The 19,334-nt window shown below is 39.3% G+C and overlaps 1 protein-coding gene across 2 annotated transcripts in view; it reads left to right on the top strand.

The window, feature by feature from the left end:
• Positions 1–19,334, top strand: part of LOC106960984 (putative lysozyme-like protein) — a 52,802-nt gene that overhangs the window by 11,772 nt on the left and 21,696 nt on the right. The window lies entirely within an intron of this gene.

Genomic DNA, 19,334 nt, shown 5'->3' on the forward strand with positions numbered 1-19,334 from the left:
TTTGTACACAGATTGTGCAAGTTGCTTTGTGGACCATCAGGGTGATGGTACACCTGGCAACTATGCAACTTTATGTTGTGGTGTCTATATATATATATATATATATATATATATATATATATATATATATATATATATATATATATATATATATATTCCTATTTTTGTTTGGGGGCTGTGATCAAGTAGTCACTCATTGCATTTTCTCATTGACATACAAGCAGAAAACCTAAATTGCTGTAACAAGAATATTTCATTCTCAATATGACATTACTTGACAAAGACAACTGACATGGCATAATGATATCCCAACTAACATTTGTGGGTTACAGCTTTAAGGAGCTGTAGGTAATGTTTTTTTACTGTAGCAACAAGCACTTCAGCATGATGAGATTTGTTATCTGTGACTTTTCTGCTGTTTCTGAGGTTGTGAGTGGATGAGAATGCGTAGTAACTTGGCAGCAGCAGTGCGGGAGTGGAGGTGTATGGTAGGTGGCCTTGGACAAGAAGTGTAAAGAAAGGCAGAGTGACTCACCAAGAGAGGAGCCTTCAGAGTCCATTGACAAGCAGCCCACAGAGCTTTCTCCATCTGTGCTCTTGTGTAGGATAGTCAGAGAGGCAGGAGAGTGATGGGGAAACATGTATGTAGGTTAACGTTTCAGGAATTCACCAGGGGTAATGGTTTTTCCATAAGCTGCCATTGTCGAGGCTGACCTGGCTTTTAAGACTGAATCAAATCGATGGCTTCTCCGTCTTTGACTGGGGAGGAGCAGCGGCGGCTCTCTGTGTCTGCAGAGCCACGATAACGTTGCTCAATGGGCACTAACCACCTTTCAAATGGAAATGGAGCATCCAGTGAAATTAGACACAGCCATCTGGATGATACTAAGAACAAGGCGGTGAATGAAAGATGGTAGTGTGGCGGTTGAGGGTGTGTCACGCTTTGAGACTTTGTTGTGTCAGAGCTCAGTTTCTGCTGAACATTTGAAGTCTGTTTTGCTTTGACTAGGGTTTGTTAAAATGTGTAACACAGTGCCTTCATATCCCAACCATAAATTTATATTGAGACGCGAATGTGATAAAAGAACACAGACTTTTCAAAATTTGTTACAAATAAAAATCTGAAAAATGTGGAAAGCACTGATATTTAGCCTCTTTAACTCTGATACCTGATAATAATTTACTACAAGCCGTGAATTGGACATGCTAACCATGTGGAAGAATATGCCATGATCAGGTAAGAACGAAAATGAACTTTTTGGCCTACAACAACACATGTGGCAGAAAATTAAGACTGCAGATACATGGAAAATAGTCAGAACTGATGATAAGAATAATGGAGTTAAATACCGGACAAAATCTGTTAGAGGCTTTTTTGCTTGAGCTATTTTGCTAAACAAAAGTTTAGTCTATTTGTACAAAGCTGGTAGATGTGCACCTGCGAAGATCTGCAGCTGTAATTGCTGCTAACGGTGGTTCGTACAAAATATCATCTCAAGAGGGCTGAATATATATCCTGCACATATAAAAATAAGTACAGGACACATTTTTAATTAAAAATACATTCAAATACATTAAAGTTTGTCATCATACGATGACTTAATTTGAAAAAAAAAAAAAATCATGAATACTTTTGCAAGTCAGTTTAGCACAAGTTGCGCTGCATTTATAGAGCCATTTCAGAATGGATGCATGCTTGCAAGTGCAGAGAGTGACTCACCCTAAACCACGGGGGTGTGTTCAGCAGACAGGGTGCTGACTTACAGTACACACTCATCACAGTGCCAGTTTGTTCTTCCCATGTCCCCCCCCTCTCTCCTCATAAGTCAACATCTATCTCTCTCTCTGTCCCTCACTAGGCTGCTTGCAAACACACATGTGCGGTCAGTCAAATTTCAGCCGGGGGGTGTGGGGGGAGTTCGTAATTTGCTGACACAGAAAGCGAGCGGTATGATCATGTTGAGCACCGGCTCGATCCTCTAAGAGCCCGCAGGGAATCGTTCAAAATAAATCACTCACAGATACTGCTGGCCCTAAAGATTAAAGTGCATACGTGTGTGGCATCTCTGTGAATTAAGTCTGTCTGCGTGTGTGTTGGATGTTTTTATACAGTAAATGCCTTAATCTAAAGTCGCAATGTTTGTGAGCTTTGCATACTGTGAAGGCGATGCAAAGAGCCTCTGGGTCAGTGCTGCTGCCGTAAACGGTTGCAAGGAAGTGTCTACACATGCACCAGCACCAATTGGCTCACAAAAGTTGTCCTCGGGGAAATAAGGGCTGCAGCACTTTGAGAGATACACAACCACTGTATTAGAGTTTTGTGTTGGTCTAGTATGTGCATTATTTTGTGTTCTTTTGTTAGTGAGAGAATGCAGGGAGTGCTTAAATTATGCAGACGGTGTTGTGTGTGAATTTATTTTGTCTGTGCATAATCCTGTCTCTATTGTTTGTTTGGGTTTGCATGTACAATATGCATGTGCATATGTTGACATAATGTCTCTGCCTAAAGGCCATGTTTATGCAGTGTGTTTTCAGAGGACTTTTTTCTTTAGCTCCATATGGTGTCAGAGGTGATAAATTGGCTCCAGGGGCAGCACTGAGCAGCTGTGAACGTAATGCTGAACGTCGGCCTTTACACTCCACGGTCCAACGGTCTGTGGCTAAGTGAGTGCTAATAAACCCGACATTCGGTTTGCTGTACTGATGCGAGAACAATTCCACACATCTTACTGCCCTCAGTCATTGTCTTTTATGTATTGAATTTCTCTCGTGGAAACTATGGAGTTGGTTTGGGTTGCATGGTGGCACACTTCCTTTCTGGTGTAAATTTCATCCAGGGGATGCATGGAGTTTACATATTTTTCCCATGCAAGTGTATATTTCCCCAAGGTGCTGTTTCTTCATCTTGCCTCCCAAAAAAACTTAGTGTGTTCCCCTGTGCAACCCTGCAAAACCAGGCAGCCATAGAAAATTATTGAATTGATAGTGGTGTTGCTGTTTCATTAGTTTTAGGATTGGTTGAGCCTGTATTGAAACAACTGAAATGCTTGAGGCTAACCCCAGTTGTGTCATCGCTTTAGTCAATAAAAGTGCATTAATCAACATTTAGGCTCGACATAAGTCTTTTTAAGACAAGAAGCAATCTTCCATACATTAACTTGATTTGGACCTACAACACTGTGAAAAAAATGCCCTCTTACAGATTTCTTTCTTCTACTTTACCTTTTTTCGGTCGCACTTGCAATGTAATACTAATGCCTGTATTACATTTGTCCAAAAGGCATCTTAATGGTAAATGCCCTGTCCTTGTATAGTGCTTTGTCAATTCCAGAGAACCCTGATCCCCAAAAATATTCTGTGGACTATTGATGGAATCAAAGGACTTAAAAAACTTTAAAAAGTTCTGTATTAAATTGCTTAAGTTTTATGCAGCCAAGCAATGATTATGAATCACAACACCAAGTTAAAAATGAATGGTTAAAAAAAGGTTTCAAGTGGTCAAGTGGACCCAATCCATTTAAGATGCTGTGACATGACTTTAAATAAGTTGTCTCTGCCTGAAATCCCTTCAGTGTGGTGAAGTGGTTTCAAGCTTAACTTTGTACAGTTAAGTTTATCTTTGTAAACTTAACTTTAGAAAGATAAAGATAAGTTTCTTTAAAAACAAAAAAGGGAAAATAAGACTTTCCCTTTTTACTGTCATTACTTCAGTAATGACAGTAAATGTATGAATTGACAGAAAGACATATATTACTTGCACCATGTGATATTAGCAGCTGTTCAGCTCATGTGTGCTTGTGTTTTATGGGTTCTGACTTTGACTCCATTCTAATATTTGGAAAATAAACTTAATCAAACAGCAATTAGGCCATGCACCTGAGAGATTTTACGATATGCATCAATAAAATACTGAGGGTATTCACAGCATCTATGATGGTACCAATGATGCCAACCTTCAGATAACTGCTTGAGCCAGAATGATCATATGGCGTTAATATCAGTATCAAAAAATTATTCTTCAAGACTCCACAAGGTGTCTATAAAATCTTCCCATGCATAAAGGTTTAACTCCATCGAATTTAGTTTTTTTTTCTTGAAATGTAAAAAGTCTTTTTTCTTTGTAACTGTTGATTGAGCTCAAGAGGATTGGAAGTTGTGCAGATGGCTTTGAGAGAAGATAAGGGAACTAATTCCTCGCCTTCTCTCCTCAGGCTCTTTGATCCTCACCTCCCGCTTCAGATCCCTTTGATTGCCATGTTTATGACAGCTCCTTCTTCCTTTTCTCCCCTTCCCTCTTTGCGTTCTCACTGTGTGGCATTGGCGCGTCAGCAGTTCGAAGTGAGCTGCTCTCTCCAACGCACAAACACAGAGTCAGCCGCACATACTCAGAGCAAGACACACCCCGCCTCCATTCTTACAGAGGTAAAGCGAGTGCGCCAGCATCCGTGATGAATAATTGAGTTATCTGGCTCCATGCAGAAATAGCAATCTCTCACATAAGTGTGAAAACATTACTTGCCACCAGAGACCTGGGAACTGGTGCTGCCACGTGGGTCTACACGTGTATGATGCGTGTGATCCCGTCTGCATGACATTTGTAAGGAATTGCTCCTATGAATGTGAACATTTTGAAGAGGCGGGATTCTATAGTCATCAGCTTCATGACGTAATCATCCACCTGCCATAAGTTGGAGCTGTTATTCTTGTCATGGATAAGGTTTTGAACTATAGAGAAAAAGAGAAAATTGTGTGACAAAAACTTTTTGAACATAGGAGTTACTTTATACATTGTAACTATTTAATGGAATCACCACAATTCAATTTATGTACCGGTAATTAGAATGTGATGCATAACATCTAATTCAATTTTTAAAAAATTCAAAAACTAAATGACCAATAATGCCCAAAGTAGCCCAAGATAAAGACAGATTGGCTAAAAAAAAAAAAGTGATCTAAGAAATCTAGTTTACTTCATCTAATCATTGACATAGCAACAATCTTTCAGCTGCGAGGAACGATTTTGACACTTCATCCTGACCATGTAGGAAATGTGGTGAAAATGGTAGAAAGCTGGCAACTCTCAGCACCAAGAGCAGCAAAAGGATAGATGGTCTGTGCTCTGGAAGGCTGCAGCCATCCCAGCCACACAGCCCCTCCCCCAATGCCCAAATCCTCATGCGTCTCCACAGGCCCCCTGACTAAACTTGCTGTTTTACATTTTCATGACATCCTTCTCTCAGCTTGAAATGGAGTCCCACATCGCCTCATCACCAACCCTTCAACTTACCCTCCCTTGGCCTAGCCTTCGAGGTCATGAGGGTCAGCACTCCCAAGGATGCAGCCTCTGAGCGGGGACACAGAGTTTATTTTGAAGCAGATTGACTTTGCTTATAGGTTCTTCTACAATTATAACATTATATATTTTCATTTTTTAGTAAAGTAAAAATTTATTGAAGTGATATATCATAAGTTGTTTGCACACCAAGGTATTAATGGACATAGTTAAAGCACTTTTGACAAATTCACCTTTAATGCTAAATAAGCTACAGTGTCAGTGCAACACAGAGTTTGATTGTTGTCATTGCATCTTTAATTCTAGCTGTTTAAATAATCATCTCTGTCATTTAGATTAGATAGAGCCTAGGCATCCCATCTGTCTTGGAGAGAACTGACCTGATGTTGATCAGCTCCGAGGCCTGCCATATACTCTCCGTGTTAGCAGCTCCCAGGAGCCCTCTGAAGCGATCCGACTGGTGACACAACAAAGCTGAGGGAGTGGAATCACAGGAAACTGACAAATAAGGCCAAATCTGACAGGCGAATCCTCCGAGCAGCTCCGGAGTCTGACAGATCCTTCAGCAGAGCAGCCAACGCCCCTTGCAGCAGCAGCAGAGGCATTCATTACCACGGTTTCATAACACTACAGTAGAAATGATGGTGTTGATGAGAAAGGCGCGAAATGGTGATGATCATGTCACAGATTTGAGATAAAGTAGTTTGAAGTCAGTGTGCAGGTGGTGTTTAGTGGTGATGGTTGGTGTCCACAGCAATAATAATGAAAACTGGTATTTAGTGAGGTGCAGCAGCAACAAGGGGCTGCGGGGAGGAGGTGGGGTTAAACCAACCAGCTGTTAGGTCTAAAAGCTCCGAGCCTCGTTGTGGGGAGACGGTGGCAGATTAAACGGCAATCCTGCTGATCCAGCCCACACATATACTCTCCCCACTGTCACACACACGCACACACACGAAAGAGGAGGTGTTGCTACGAGTGCTCAACTTATTTTTAGCTCTGCCGTAATGTTTTTAAGAGATCTAGTCCAAGTGTGTGACAGACCACTGCCATAATAGGTAACAGACTAGAACAGGCTGGACAGGACAGATGCTGGACGTTAGTGGGGTTAAATCTGGGGCAGGCCGCCCCAGCGCGGACGGCTTCAGCAGCTGCTGATGTAGTGGGGGTCGACTGGGAGAGATGCAGGGACGAAAGTGATGTAATGCTGACTCTGGAGATAGCTGTGAAGAACAAAAAAAACAAATGTTGGCGTTGGGATCTAGTTTTAAAAGCGCACTGCCCTGTGTTTGGTAGTGTTTGTCCAGCGACACATCAGATTAAGAATGGGTCAGCATACATACTTCAGCTCTATTCTCCTGGACTCTCCTATGGAGACACATTTAGACCAACCGGGGGAAAATCATTACATGGAAAAACATCCCTGGATCATTTGAAATCATGTTTAAATGTTTTGCTACTTTCCAACTTTAAAGTCAGACACTCCTGGTTCTGCTATTCACTCTCACTCATACTTTTGTTCTGGTCTTCCCACTCTCCTTCGTTCTCTCTCATTCCTTTTCTCCCCTGATGTTCTTGCTGTGACTTCTGGTTCTGCCGTCTGCCTGTCTCCCTCTCGTTTCTCGTCTTTTTTTTTTTTTTTTTTTGTGCCAAATGGGGGATTGGGAGGGCTCCTCCAAATTGGCACACAGATGAATAATGCATCTGAAGCAAAAGCAGAGAGCTGGGGTTGGGTACAGCTATCTTGTCAGACTCTTTTCCACTGTGTTACAGTTAGGTAGGGAGTTCATCCGATACTTCAGTGGAGGAAAACTGTCTTCCTTCATATTGCTTTCCATTCACATTTAATTTTGTAACTGAATGTTTAATTGCATCAATTATGCAGTAAGAAGACTTGACACATGCTATGAAAAATTTGGGGTGATTTCTTGGCATGTTCTTGACAAGACCCCGTGTCTTTCTCAACAACACACATGCATAATGCATGCTTTCGTTTGATTCTGTGTGACTGCATGCATGAGTTTGTATTTTGCTAGACATTCCCAAACTGCAGAGTGGAAAAGCTAACCGCACTCGCGAGCATAAACTCACAGAAGAAGCATCATTAAAGTAATGAGCAGGAAGTTAGCACTGAAGTCTACCATAAACAGAGAGGAAGAGCGGCATCAAGGGAGAGAGACAGAGAAAGGGAAGAATTCCTAATCCCATAAGGATAAATCTTAATCCTGAATGTTGCTTCTGACTCATTCTGGTTAATTAAGTCGAGTCAAGTGAGAGGAAAATGGGGTCTTGCCTTCTCTAAGTCTGTAGGATCAGCACAATACTCTACGTGGAGCTTATGAGGTCTCTCATTGGAAGTGTCCTCTGTGTTCTCCAAAAAGCAGAGATGGAACAAATCGTATCCAGGCTGTTTTCATAAAGCTCACTCTAAGCAGCTCTTTTATTTTACAGGAATTTCACTCTGGCTCCCCATCCGGTCTCATATTTACATACACATCACTAGTTCGTACCCTCATTCAGTGTTGGGTTGCAGGCTGTGTATGCTAACAGTTTCATTTATCACACTTTATCATTTAGCCCCCATTTATCGTAGATGTTATTGCTCTGCACATCCGGCACTCAGCAGTTAAAACATGCACACGCACACACACACACACACACACACACACACACACACACACACACACGCACACTCGCGCGCAGACAAACACACACGAGGCCTGAAACCCAGAGAAAACAAAGAAATCTGTTGAGCAACCGATGGGAATTTTCTTTTGTTGTATTATGGTGGAAAGATTTCGCCATGCGACAAAAGGATGAGGCAAACAACTGAAATGTCAAGATCCTGTGTAACTCTAAAAATAAAAGACCTAAGGGCTGCCATTTGAGTACATCTTAGCCACGCCGTAGTGCATGAACAGAGGAAACAAACATTTTTCTCCACCCAGCAGCAGCATCTGAAGTAGAGCTGCCAACAGTTCTCTCCTAAAAATAGAAGAAAGTGGATTTTGAAAATGTTTATCTACTTAACATTTAGTGCCCTTAAGAATATAAATACATGTTTCCAGCATGTCATCATGACATATAAATGTGTAAAACGAGTATTTTCAAAGAACAAGCAACCTAACATGTTCAGCAGCATTATGCAATTCATAGTAAAACTCTCATTATGCAATATAAGTTTTCTTTTCTCTTGTTCTACTTATTCATTTATAAAATGCTAACAATGTAATAAAAATTTTGTGGAAAAAAACCTAATTTTTCACGCAAAAAAAAAAATGTGTATGTGTTCAAGATAAGTACAAATGAAACAACAATTTAACGATAACAAGTGGGCGAGGCCAATGCTTCATTAGTCTCCGGTTTAACAGTAGGAGATTCTTCATATGATAACTCTTTGAAAGGACTTTATTCTTTGGGAACGTTATGATAAAGAAATCATAGGCCTTCAAAATTTATACTGGAAACCAACCTAAACAGTAACCTTCGTCGGTTCTTTCAAGAACAATCTTTGGAGAAGAGAAGAGATGAAACACTAGAGTAAAAATAGAAATGTATGCTTGTTATTAAGAGGTAACCCTTTACTTGCCACATCAATACTTACTCATTAAGAGACGGATACTGCCTAAGGCTTTTAGCAGATTCCAAATCATATTTGTTCTGCTTATGAGATTAGAGCTTTAGTGCGGGACAAATAGATCCGCAGGTTAAGTTCATTGGATGTGACCGCTTGTAGCAGGTCATTTTAGGGGAAGGCAATAAATTACAATCTGAATTTCCAAGTGTCTGCACAAAGTTTTTCTACCCCATGTGTAGGTGTCTGAGGGTTAGAGATAGGAGCCTGGGAGCTGATAGCAGAAATGTCACAGGGTTAAGCTGCAGCCCATCTTGCCTCAGGTTTTCTCCTTTTCTAACTCCCCTACTCCTTCATTTCATCTTGTTATGCTGTGGACACAATGGGATTTCTTGTTCCCTCTTATGTGCTGATGGACTTGAACATTTTATAGGAGATATTTCTCCCCGACACTTCCCCTCTGTCGACTTTTTATTTTTGCCCAACACGGATTATCTGCACATCGCTGACTGTTAGCGTGATTGATTGACTCAGAAGTGGAGCGTAAAGAGGGCGCAACTGTTTTACAGGTTGATTTTACTCACAGATCAGTGGCGGCGAGGTGATGTGTGCAAATTTTTCACACAGGCAGGTCAGAGCTGTTGGCCTTTTAATGGTTTCTTGGCACGATGGGCACAGGCAGTACACAAACTCCTCTGTAGCCGGAGTGAAATTCACTTAAATGGACTTTTAATGTGATGACAGAGACTGAGCTCAGAATGGTTTCAGCCAGGTCAAAGTCTGTTTACAATTATGAAAATTGCAGAGATGCAGGCTTTTTAATCCAGCGTGAACCCAAAGGAACAATGTTTGCGGTTGGTTTTTAAATGATGAGTGAAGGCAGCTGAGAGAATCAGGAGACAGTTATGAGTAAAATTACAAAACTAATGAAAGAAAAAGAAGAAAAGCAGGTGAAGCTACATTTGAATTTCATGGCAACTTACATATCATCATTTATCTATCAAGACAAATGAAAATATGAGTAAATAGGCTAAACTGCTAATGGTTCCACATTCCACAGTGATACATTTTCTGTGCATAGCTCAGAATAAGCCTCAAGATGTCAGTTAAAGAAGCTGACTTCTCAGACTGCTCTATCAGAAACATTAATCAGAACACTGATTGGAAAAGAAAAACTAAATAGATGCATAACTCCAGCAATGTGAGTCTTGAAAAGAAAGAGATCATGAGAGGTTCAATAGAAGCTTACTGCAGCTGGAGGCAGTGTTTCAAGAGCCACCACAAACAGGCTACTACTGTGGCATTTATCGTGTAAGCAACTTCTGAACCAGCATACCAAAAGTCGTGAAAACTCTACAGAGCCACTGTGGAGTATTGTCAAAAGAAAAATGAGCGACCAATCCAACAACACAAACAAGCTGAAGGTCGCACTACTAACGCGCTAATTTATTCAAAAGGAGCCCCTCATAAGCATTAAGTGCATATACTGAACAATGAGTAGGCATGCTTTTTTTCAGAAGAAACTTATGATGTTAAATTCTGATTTGCATTACAAGAAAGTAAGTCATAATCATCAAAATTAACAGGAATAAATGTTTGAAATATACAACTCCTTGATGATAAATTTCTATAGCAAATGAGTAGCAGCAGTAAATACACAATAATATTCAAATATACTGAAATTCATCTGTACATGCACTTTATTTCAGGCTCTGGGATTGCCTGAGGGAATTAGATCCAACTAAATAATGAAGGTTGTCATGTAATGTGACCACATTGGGAGGTGAGATAAAAGGAATATTTCCCGTACTTCATGAAAACACATGATTGTAAATGCTATAAATAGATTTCTGAGAAGCAGATGTGTGCGTTGGTGTTATATGAATGTATTGTTACTTTATCTAAAGCGAAACTACATGCCTGTCTTAATGCAGATTTTACTAAACTAGAAAGCTATCTTACCTCAGTGAGAAAAAAAAAATCATGAGGTTTTGAGAGATCATCTTTGAAAGTTTTGGGATGAATGTAAAAATGTATTCCATTGGCTCTAAATAGTGTCTTAATGTTGTGGTTGGGAGATATGTTTCATGGACAAATTAATTTAATTTTGCCTTCATTATATAGTCAGTATTGAAAATAATACTGCAAACAAATACCAGCAAGTTTACAGCAAAACCTAGAAAGAAATGCATTAATAACTGCAGAAAATAGTTTGAATAAAATGAGGATAAATGCATGCTTAATTACTGCATTTTAGTTTGTCAGGATCTTCTAGCTTCACCAGTGAATGGAAACATTAGTATTTAGCATGAGATCTTAACATGAGAATGGTGTTCTCTCTTACCTGAAACCAAGAAGCTGCACTTCCTGAACCTAACCATAAGATTGAGTTGCTTAAGTGAAACCAAACTTTGCAAACCTAGAGTCTACAGTGTGACAGAAAGCAAGGGACAGATAAACAGCAAAGAAGAAAAATCACAAAAACCCGTAAAGTTCAATCAATCCAAGTTTGTTGGTCAACTCAATGAGGACCCCTTAAATCATCAAAATAGCCATCATACCTTTTTTCTTTTGCTTCTCAGATTCCTGGAACACAGTCCTGTTGAGCATGTGTCAGGAATGGAAAATCTTTTGTATCTTGAGTAGCTTGGCAAAAAAATTCACATTTGAAATCAAATTTGAAGAAACATAAATAAACAAAGGCAGTACGATGCACTTGTACATCTGCTCGTTCTTTCTATATTTTCAAGGACAAATAACAATTCTAAATATTCAACGTTTGATTTTCCAATTTAAAAAAATTACAAAAGTGTTGAGAGTCTTACTGAAGCCAAATAAACCTTCTCATATTTCATCCTGATCCCTTGTCATAAACTCTACTAAAATTTTGTTTTCTCTAGTATACAAACAGATTTTGGCATTTTCTAATTACTTATTACAAGACAAAGATATTACCCAATAATGAGAGCAAATCATCTGAATATTATGTTGTCAGTGGGTTTATTGAAAACCCCCGTGGTTGATTTAGGTTCTGTTTCAGGTTGAAGTAAATACAATGGCATTATTAAGAAAAGATAAACAGATCAATATTCAGAGAAAATGTGAAAGAGGTTAAAAATATGTTAATTTCAATTTAAATTAACACACTTCTTTTAATCACTTGTTGACATTCAGGATGCTATAATATGCCGTAATACACAGGTGTTAAAAAGGTAAGAAAGCTGCTATAACAGCGAGCTTACTAATATGCTAGGCTAACTGCGTTGACAGTTGTCAGCGTAGCAGGTGACGTGATACAGACAGACAAGATGTGACAACTGCCAGTGCAGTCTTTCTTTAACTGTGATTATCACACTTAAAAAAACTTTTATTGTTGGGGAAAACCCAGACTTCTTAAATCAGCAAAATAATGTACAGATTGGCAAGTCGAGCACACAAAAGTAGGCTGTGGTTTTAATATAACGGCTGTGCAAAATGTAGCGGCATTGTTTGCTGGCTAACAATATGGCTGGCATAAAAATTACAGCTAGAACACACACATCAGAGATTGACTATCAAGTTTATTAGAGGTTTTAATAGCTGTCTTTTGCAAAGTTCATTGATAGGAACAATACATTGGATCAGTTTGGGACACCCTGACTTCCAACGTGTTTACTGACCATCTTCTGACCACGATGTGCACCAGTACAGACTGTCTGATGTGAATTTCAGCATTTCAAAGACTGTTTCTTCTCCCAACATTGCCAAGCAGATGTGTGTGTCTGCACCAGATAAGCCAGATTTGCCTCCTCAACATGGAGTTTTCTTTACATCTGTTTCCAAATTTGAGAAAACCTCCCGATGATTTTCCCAGAATTCCATTTTGCGAAGCTTGTCGATCATAAATCAGGAAGGGGAGAGGAAAGCCTTCCAGCAAGCAAAATCAGTTCTAAAAGTTCATAAATTTTGCATGACTTTAGGGAAGCACCTGTAAAAAGCTTAAGTTAACCTTAACAGGCTTTTGTACTCACCACTCTGCAGAGCTGCCCACTTTGTGCTTTCTTTTTCTTTTGGCTAGACCTGAAGTCACCGCTGTTTTATGCTTTGCCTTTCCAGTAATTGCCTTTCTGAAACAGGAAGCTGAGCCAACGATTTCCTGACGATTGAAAGTTCTCCTGGAAACACAATGTAAATAAAAAAGTTAATGTCATCCTAGAAACACAGCTTAATCAGGTTAGTCCTATTTTTAAACCTTTAAAAAGAATGTCCCACTTTGATAGGAGTCCTGCTCACTGCCAGTGCGGTACTTCATAATTTAAAACACTGTTTAGGGAACTGCTGTTTAATCAACACGTTTTTTTTATATTCGCACATCAGATCTGTCTTTGTTTTCTGAATAATTTTAGCAGACTATGTATATTTTTTGGTGTCTTTACAGTTTTTCTCTGTCGCTTTGGTACATTTCTGAAATCATACTCAACAAAACAGTAAGTGCATTTCTCAAAACAATTTGTACAAATATCAAACCACCATGGACTGATTATATGCAAACTCCAGTCTGTAATAGCCATTGTTTTCACAGAATAACAATATTTTATGTTTAAAAAAAAACTAACTACAAAACTGACAAAAGTGTAAAGCTCCTTTAATGCTGTGTCTCTTTTCCAAGGTTCACACAGACAGCCATTGCTTACTCTCCAAATGTCATATTCATGAGATACTTGGCCAAGTATCTCATGAATACTATAGGTTATCTGGCTTTTGCAATAACCTATAAAGAAATGTCTATTTTACTAATAAAGACACCAAAACAATGCATTTTATGAGAACCATTTCAAAAAAGTCCAAAACACAATAAGTTCAAAGTTAATTTAATAGTCATTCAGCTTTTTCTCAGCTAGCTCAACACACAAGTATAAAGTCCACCAGCATTAGCATTAATTAGCCTCGAGAAATATGTCCCGTTTTATACACAACACTAATCACAAACTGCTTAATGTGACCATCAATTCAATAACCTCTTCAAGACTTGAAGGTAACCAATATACATTAACATACATTTTTGCCGACCTGTTATAAGATGAGATACACAAGTTAAGCTTTCTTTAGAATCGAACAGGAAGGTTTATTCTTCTTCTGTGTGCCCAACCTTCTCTATGTTACAGGCGCCCTCTAGCGGTTGTATGTGGAATCACACTGAATAAATGAAATAATTTAGAATGAGAAATTAAGGATCGAAAAAGAAAAATAACATTGAGATGGATTTTTTTTTAAATATATTTTGTGTTTTCATTTACTTATAACTTGTTTTAAGTTATAATACAAAAGTATGCGAGAAAGTATACAAAAACAATGCATGAAGACCTGTAGAAATTGCAGTGCAATCTTCCTACACTGGTTGTTAGGCTACAATTTTCATCCACATGACAATGGGTGTTTTTTCTTGAAGTGTAGTGTGGACAGAATCTCTTCGAGTGTGTTATCCAGCCTCTTCAGGCATCTGCTGTGAAATTATCACATGCTCCATCCATGGCAGCCAGAAGGGTCATCTGTGTGTGTGGCTGGCAATCACATATTTTCCATCTACATGCTGAGAAAAAAAATCCTCAATGGGGTTAAGGAATGAGGACTAGGGTGAGAAGAACTCCATCAGCATCTTGTTGTGGGTCGCAAACCGATGATGGCATATATATGTTCTCGGCCTCTTCTGCCTACTCTTGTGTTTTACCTCCTAACTCCTCTGTCACAGCTTAGCTCCTCTTCCTCTTCCTTTTCTCTCCGGCTGTTGACACTGTCCAAATACATGTCCTTTTATTGTCAGAAATGCAATATCGTGTTGCGCTGTGGCTATATATCCCATACTAACAGTTGAAGGTTCATGAGACATACCTCTGAGCTGTTTCAGAAAGTTCATTGATCATTGGTTGATAAACCAGTTTGTCAAGCATTATATGCTTGACATATTATGACAACTTGTTTAAGCATTGGATGGATGGATGGATGGATGGATGGATGGATGGATGGATGGATGGATGGATGGATGGATGGATGGATGGATGGATCAGATGTTTGCTAAAGTGAAAAGTGACAATTATTCAAGGTTCCAAAGCCGTCTTTTCAGCTGAAAGTAAATTTCATTTTCCTTTTATTCAAAAAAAAAAATCAAGATTGTGGGGCCTGGAGAAAGGTGTTCAACCTCCTATATGGAGTTTCTGCAATCATCGGTGATTTGCAGAGCTTTGTCATCTTTTGGTCCAATTTGTTTTAGCAAATCCAAAGTCATCACAGTCTTCAACCAGAGAGTCTTAGAGCACTTCTTGCTTCCCTCTGCTGACAAGCTGTGTGGAGAAGGTTATTTCATTCCATCCAACAGGACTTTGCACCTCCTCACACTGTCAAAAGTAACAAGGCTTGATTTAATAATCATAGTATTAGCACTATGCTTCATCTGTCAGCAAATATGCTCATCAGACTCTCTGTAGAGAATATTTTTAAGAAAAAGACTAGAAAGATCAGACTCAGCAATTATTTGTATCAAAACTGTATTTTATAGCCAAAAGTTTAAGTTTAATGATGTGTTGCAGCTGAGTAATTTTTTTCTTTCTCTGTCTCTCTGTATGCTGCCAGTCTTGGCCAAGTATCTCATGTAAAAGAGATCTTTTGATCTCAAACCTGGCTAAATAAAGGTTATTAACCTAGATTAGAAACTCTAATTAACTTAAATTAGACACATATTGATAAATAACAATAATCAGCCTGCAGCAGCCTCTCTTCCTTCACATTCAAGGTAAGTCGGTAAAAGTGGTTGCGAAACAAGACGATTTCTGTTAGATTGGCAGCGGCGCCATGTATCATTTTATGCTGTGTGCGTTTTGTGCGCGTTTGTTCTGGTTTGTGCCGGGCGTGTGTGATCTCAGAGGAAACCTTCCACCCTGTGGTTGAGCTGCACTGCTGCATCCTCCTTTCTTCTGCTGCTCGCATCCGTCCCGCAGTGTGTCTATGCAGCGCTCACTTTGACCTCATTATCACCCTCATTACCATCAGTATTAGCAGCTGCACCCTTCTTCATCACCATCATCATCGTTGCCACCATCATTGACATCTTTATCATAATCGCCCCCAGCAGGCACCACTAGTGCCATCACCGCCCCTGCCATCACTCTCAATATGCTGCCGTTACCACTGTCATCGTTTTTGCTGGTAACGTTGTGAAATGGAGACAGATGCTGGAGTAAACACTCTTGCACCCTGACCGTGTTGCACTGTTGAGCGTGCAGCTGCAGGGGCGTCATGCAGAAGCCGTCTCCCCTCGTCCTCGGTCCCTTTTCGCCACTTGTGAGGGTTGCATGCTGTAAAAAGACATGCGCTCCCATCTCGCATCACGCTTGCCGGAAAGGCAACCCTCGTATGTGTTTCTCCTCTGAATTTGTCAGGAGGAGGCTGACAAATCACACACAAAAACATACCAGTGATGACCTCCTTCTCATTTCCTCCTCTTTTTTTCCCCCCTCACATTCTCCCATGGCTTGCCCGCTTTCTTTTTCTCTTACACCGTCTTTAGAGTCTCCTCGCTATCTTTCTTCTTCTCCCTCCCCCACTGTTTATGATCCCCTCTCCTCCTCTCTCCTCCTTCATGTTTTAAGTGAGCTCCCCTCTTCCCTGTCCTCCTTGCATCTCTACCAACTTTCATCCCACTCGCTCTCTCCTGTCTGATTACCTCTCCCTTTCTCTCCCTATTTCATTCACCATTTTTTCCCCCATCTTTCCTCTGTGGTGTACTCCCTCTGCTTGCCGGCCTGCCTGTCTGTCTGTGGCATAAAGGGCTGTCTAAGGCCTCTGCTCTGTTAATTCATTCGCTGTGCATCGCCTCACATATCTGCAGGGTCAGGCAGGCAGACAGAGAGGAAGAGGAGGAAAGGGCATCTGGATAAAAGAGAGAGAATGTAGAGGGATCAAAAGGAGAAGAAATAATTGTAAAAAAAAACAAAAAAAAAAACATGGAGTGTTATCTGTAAAAACAGAAAGCCAGAGTCAGAACCAGTTGTTGTGTATCCCACAGTCTCTCCCCCACAAACTTGCAGCAATGCATGAGTTATGTCATGACCTGCTTATGCACACTATGTGCATCTCATTGTAAGTCAGACATGTAAACATGCTTGAATTTGAGGAAATGTGTTCTCATTTGTCTAAGCAAGTTTAATTCACTGGTTGGCTCTCAGTCACTTGTTGTAAAAATATATATATTTTAGCAGCATTAAAGGAAATATGTCTCTTATTATTTCACCATAATCCTGGTTAAATTTTGACACATCCGGTGGGGACAGGGCGGGGTCGGCAAAAATTTAAGTATATATGTATATATTTTTAAATGACTCTTAACATAAATATTGTTGCATTTAGATATTGTATCAGAAGAATTTCTGTGATTTATACAATTTTTTGCTCATATTTATGTCTGTGAACTGTATGTAAGTAATAAATATTTCTCTGTTTTCTTGGAATGAATATGACCTGAATGAGACTCTTCAAAATGGGAAAAATAAGCACACACGGCATTCAAATAAGGCAGATGAGTGTTAGTCTTCAGAAATCAGTAAATAGCTTCAAAAATAGCTGTTGGGCTAAAACAATTCTGGAATAATCAATCAAAGTATCTACCTGCATTGTTACACTGACGTTTTCTCTTCTTTTAGGTCATCTCAACCAAAATTATTTCTCTTTACTAAAAACCAAAGACATGAGAAGGCTATTTGTTTTCCTCCGTTCAAAATACATACATACATATCTTACTTTGTCTTTAAAAAATTTTGCAAGGTATGATGATAAGTTTTTGTATGCTTCTGTCAATTCTAAGCACAACACACTGCTTTTCTGTGCGACATCATAGGAAAATAGAGAGAAATCAGATTAGATAGAAAAGCAGATTAAAAGCACCCAGAAAAGAGTCCTGTACTGACTTGAGATGATACGTTTAGAAAAGAACGTCAACATTAATGTCGGTGACTAAAATGGTAAAAGCGCAGCTTGCCTTTGATAATAATGCCATATTTCTGTTGCCAAATGAAAATAACAAAAAGGTATAAATGTCTGTTTATTACAAATGTACCTGCAATATGAAGACCATCGTTATTGAAACTGAATAAACAGACTCTGTGAAGTTGGTGCTGTTCTTTAACTTTATCCATAAGCAAAAATAACAAAGTAAAAACCTACTTTATGTGTGTTACTACACATATAAGGTAGCTTTATCCGTGTAATAATTTGTAAGAATCTCAAATCTTTGAGATACACCAGTTGGGCATTGCATGCCCAATATCAGGCTGCAGTTGTTCTTTGAGGTCTGGCCTCACAATTCCTATTTTGACTGTTTTTTATTCTAATGGCTACAATACAGAAAGGGAAAAATCAATGTCCAACAGTTTTGTTTTTTTATAGAAAAGGTAGTTTCCAGTCTAAATGACAATAAAGGGAACACAAGATCATCCCTGTTTATACATCAGAGTATTTTTTAAACTCTTTTTTATTATTTTTTTATTAATCTGTGCATCAAAATGCATGTTGTTGGCTTATGTATTTTGAGACTGAAAATAATAAAAGTTCTTAGTTTTGAAGGATTTGATAGTTGAGCGATGAGAGAACAAAAAAATCACATTTACTATTTGACCTACTGATTACCAATTAGAGCCAAGCAAGAAAAAATAATGGCCAATTTCAACCTCTGGCCCATTGATCAGTGTATCTCTAGCAAAATCACTTGGATTTTTTTCCAGCTACAACTAAAAAACAAACATTCCTGGAGCTAAAGCTTAAACTTAAAAGTCAATGCAGTCAAGCCACTGATAGGAGTTGACAAATGTACGTTTTTGGTAGGAACATTGTTTTGTAGCCCTGTTAAATGAACCCAATTAACTCTGGGAGAATGTGATGAACCGACAGCCGACTGTCTATTCATCTGCAGGAACTCTGCTGCTACGCTTGTGCTCTAGAAAATGTTGATGCTAAAACATTATGCTTGCTTTGTCACACTCCTCGTGTATGTTTGCGATTCAACATGTATCACTAAAGCGCCCTGCTTTTGTTTTACTTCCTTTAATCTGTGATTATGGAAGCACTGACTGCATGAGTGCAGAGGGTCGCTGGAATAATGAAGGCTTGTTAGCGCAGCTGGGTAAACCTGAGCTGCTTTTAGAGAAGGTTCAGGGAGAATGGGAAGCTACTGCAGACATAACCTGGTTTAGACACTGTTTCTTTTCAATGCTTTGTTAAGAAAGTATACTGTGAATGTGCTCGAATAAAATCATATGCGATTTTTACATTTTTCATTACAGTAGTCAAATCTATCTCCACTAATCCAGTCGTGTAGGACCAGCATGTAAATCTGTCCAGAGTTAATCTTGTCTGACATGAATGAGAATTGTGTATGTTCGTGGGATAGGTTTTTGCGTCAGAAAGCTAAACAGGCTTGGAGTAAACATGCTCTCCTATCTTCTG

This window comes from Poecilia latipinna, unplaced genomic scaffold (assembly GCF_001443285.1).
Source record: "Poecilia latipinna isolate Pla-1442-1.1 unplaced genomic scaffold, P_latipinna-1.0 Scaffold56, whole genome shotgun sequence".
Lineage (NCBI taxonomy): Eukaryota > Metazoa > Chordata > Actinopteri > Cyprinodontiformes > Poeciliidae > Poecilia > Poecilia latipinna.